Source organism: Theobroma cacao, chromosome 2, assembly GCF_000208745.1.
Source record: "Theobroma cacao cultivar B97-61/B2 chromosome 2, Criollo_cocoa_genome_V2, whole genome shotgun sequence".
Lineage (NCBI taxonomy): Eukaryota > Viridiplantae > Streptophyta > Magnoliopsida > Malvales > Malvaceae > Theobroma > Theobroma cacao.
In genome coordinates, this window is record NC_030851.1 from 28,348,176 (window position 1) to 28,352,289 (window position 4,114).

A 4,114-nucleotide genomic window follows, 5' to 3' on the forward strand; every position below is an offset into this window, starting at 1 on the left:
TATAGAATGTTTAGGATGGAATCACATGTTGTATTGCAACTTACAGATACATTGATAAATAAGGGATGGTTACATCCATCTAAAGACATGACAGCATTGGAGGCGGTTGCTATGTTTCTTTGGACTTGTGCACACAGCGAAACAAATCGTAATGTCCAAAATAAATTTGGAAAATCGGGAAAGACTGTAAGTAGGAAGTTCGGTGAAGTGTTAGATAGTTTATGTTTACTAGCCAGTGAAATTGTCAAGGCTTCAGATTTTCAATTTACAGAAGCTCCATCCAAAATTAAAAATGATCGTAGATATTGGCCTTATTTTCAAGGGTGCATTGGTGCTATAAATGGATCACATGTTCCTGCTATTCCTTCTGCAAGTGATCAAATTTGTTTTATTGGTCGAAAGGGATATCCAACACACAATGTCATGTTAGTGTGTAATTTTGACATGTTATTCACTTTTGTGGTTGTTGGTTGGCCTGGCACTGCACATGACACCCATATCTTTTCAATTGTGCTTGAAGAAATGAAAAGTGTGTTCCCTCACCCTCTAGAAGGTACAACTTATAATTTTTATTGTATAAAGTTTGATATTCTATATATTTATCTTTTGAATTTTTATAATGAACTAATACTTAAAGCTTTAACCTTTTTCCTAGGTAAATATTATGTAGTGGATGCTGGTTATCCTAATATGAAAGGTATCTAGCATTTTATAAAGGTGAAACATATCACATTCCTGATTTTAGAGGTTGCAATCAGCCAGAAGGTGTACGTCATAGGCCAAGTTTCGGGCTATTACCGATGCATGGGCTTAGTGGGCATAGCCCACTAGGCCCAAGCAAGCCTCTTTATGAGATCCTATTCCTTATTCCATCCATCATCTTTAAAACCATATGTTGTAATTCTCAACGATGAATGTTTCAATAATATTTTATAGCAACCGAATATTCATTTTTGTATTATCTCAAAGTACTGTCATTCATTGTCATCTCATAAGGGCATCATCATCATCAATCCAACATATACATACTTCATTTATAACATGACTCCTAGCAGTTTACATTACATTAATGTACACAAACAAAGACTCTCAACCGTCAGCGGAGTGACTTTAAGTGAAGGTACCGCTGCTGAGATGCCATAGTACCTACCAAGAAGATGAGCATATGTGGACACCCAATCTAGGTCCCAATTGCCTCAGAATCTGAAAACATGAAGTTTAAAAATGTGAGTATAAAACTCAGTGAGTGAACATAAGAAGGGAACAAGCAATCGATAAGGAGAACTTAGAAATCATGATGCACTTGTTTAAAAAACAATGCAATTGATTTAATTTCTTATTAAAAAACCCCTCATTTAAAACTTTGATTAATAACCTCATAGTGTTGCAAAAACCCATGATCAATCCATGAAGTTAAATGAGTGAAAAATATGTCAAAATCAAGCAAGGTAGCAAGCAGGACAGTAAGTTTCTCGCTGCAGTGAGAAATAGTCTTAGTTTGCATATGTTTTGGTTTTTCCAACATATCTCCCACTACCGAAGTTAAATTAACCTAATTTTTAAACCATTAGAAAGCTAAGAGACTGAGCTACAACTTTGATGTTTTCTACTTTGCCCAGTTCTGATTGGAAGGTGGTCAAAATCATTTTCAAAGTAGAAGAATTGCACTAGAATTTCGGGTCTACTCGAGAGTTTCTCGCTAGAGCGAGAATTCTTCTTCGCTGCAGCGAGAATTCTTCTTCGCTGCAGCGAGAAACGGGGCTGGTTTGTGCCCCCACCACCCGAGAGTTTCTTGCTGCAGCGAGAATGCATTCTTTCTGTAGTGAGATTTAGGGTAGATGACAATTAAGGGGTTTTCACATGCCACAAAATATCAAGTTTCTCATTATTCATTTCAATCACATATTATAATCATAAACTTTCTATCACATATACATATATAAACATATATAAACACGTACACCACCCCACTTCATTCATCGTCATAGTCGGCTCATCATCATCGACTTATGCAAACTCCCCATTCACACATAGCCTGGTCATCATCGGTTTATGGGCACTCCCTACTTGCACATAGTCCGGGTCATCATCAGCTCATGTGCACTCCCACATCGCACATAGCTGGGTCATCATTATCACACAACATTATTCATCAATGCACAACACATATTCATATATATACATACCAACATAATATAGCAACACATGGATTCATCTCTTTACACATTTCACAATTTCACAACATCAAAACATTTTATCAAGGGCTTGTTCCCATGCATAATTTAATGAAAATCAAGTAAAATCATTTAAATGCTTCATCCCAACACATATGTATTTTCCAAAAACACTTTGATGCAAGTTCACTCACCGATCTTGTTGATTCTTTGCTTGACTTTAGCCTCAACTAATGCTTCAAATGGCCATGTGAGGCCTTGTTGGAACCTATACACACACAATAGCACCTTAATCAACCCAAATTGGCATTAATACACTCTCAAAAGCTATTTCCTAATTCAAGTTCAGCTAGTTATTCCTAACTAGCTCCCAATTACTATTATGTGGCTATTTGTTTACTCTACTCTAGTCACTCTAAAAATTATTAACAATCTCAACAATAGATTAACTGACCACTCTAATCATCAACCATTATCAACAACTTGAAAATTAAACCTAATTCATTACTCACCTTAGTGGTTTTTGTAGTTGAATTCCTTTTCAAAAGCTTCCAAGCTATTGTGGACAATCTCCCTCTCTCTCTCCACCCATCCAGCTAGTGAGAAAATATACCGAGGAAAGACCTTTAAGGGCTTTTAAGGTGTAGAAGAGTATGAGTATGAAAAACCCTATGAAAAAGTGTAGAAAAACACAAGATTTAGGGTTACCATGGGAGGCTTCCATGGAAAATGAAGAAAACATGAAATGGAGATAAGAGAGGGGAGGAAGAAGAAGAGTTGCTGGAAATTTGCTGGAGCTTTAGAAATTTATATCTAAAGTTTATCCATTTCTCACATAAATTACCAAAATGCCCTTAACATGGTGACTTTGTCTTCCTCTCATCCTTTGTGCAACTTTTTACTCTTTTGACACTAGGGCAAGGTCCATAATAGTCTAGAAATACTCGGGTTGACGAAAACATAAAAATTTAGACTTGAGATGTAAAATGACCATTTTGCCCTTATCGTGGAAATTATCATTATTTTTATCTTCTTCATTTATTTTACCATCGTAAATATCATTCATTCATTCCTTAGGCCTATTTAGACCTTAATAGCATAAAAAAAAACCCATTCATAGGAGCTCACCAAGAGAAATTATGAAATTACCCCTGATTCGCATTATCGCGTCTACTCCTAGTTATGTGTAATACCTCGCACCCTCATTGGACACAAATAAGAGCTTATTGATCAAATGAATGATAGTTTGATGTGAATTGGCGTGCTAAAGAGCGACAAAGGATGAAAGGAGCGTTCAAGAATAAAATGCTTCGCGCGTGCAAAAACAATAATTAAATAATAATATTTTCGTTGGAGAGGAATTAGTAAGCTAAAGGATGATTCAGAAGTAAACCGAGATGTAATGATGTGTTTCGGGACCAAAGAAGGCAAGTGAAAAATTTTAAAATAAAATAATATTTTATTCAAAAAAATAATATTAAAATATTAATATTTTAAATGTTGTCAGAATTAGTCATGAAAAATGGAATATGACTAATTTAAGTGGGGGAGATGAAGTAAAGAAGAATTTTGAAGGAAAACGACGATAATTGCATCAGCGTGATTTTATTAAATCGAGCTGACGCGAGTAAGTAAATATTTAAATATTATGGTGACACCGCGTTGAAGTACAATTTTGATATTTTGATTGTACGTGTGTTAAGGAAAGAGATAGATGAAAATTAGAATTTTTAAACACATCGAAAAGATCAAATTTTAAAATGTGAAAGTTGGAGGGTTATGTGGTAAATAAAATAAAATCAAGGATTAAGTGCAAATGTGTTAATTGAAGTTAATAAATAAATATATATATAATAATATAAATATAAGTGAACAAAAGGGCAGCCGCCCATGTGATCAATATGTAACTTAATATATATATATATATATATATATATATA

General features: G+C 34.6%; 1 long non-coding RNA gene across 2 annotated transcripts in view; it reads right to left on the bottom strand.

The window, feature by feature from the left end:
* LOC108660807 overlaps nucleotides 1,167-4,114 on the bottom strand; it is a 14,948-nt gene continuing 12,000 nt past the window's right edge. Inside the window, exons 1-3 of one of the 2 annotated variants that reach the window (XR_001926499.1) lie at nucleotides 2,687-2,727; nucleotides 2,369-2,442; nucleotides 1,167-1,203 (exon numbers count right to left, since the gene is read on the bottom strand). This is a non-coding gene — a long non-coding RNA (uncharacterized LOC108660807). Of the gene's footprint in view, nucleotides 1,204-2,368; nucleotides 2,443-2,686; nucleotides 2,728-4,114 lie in introns of those variants that run through there. The other variant, XR_001926498.1, reaches the window with a different exon arrangement.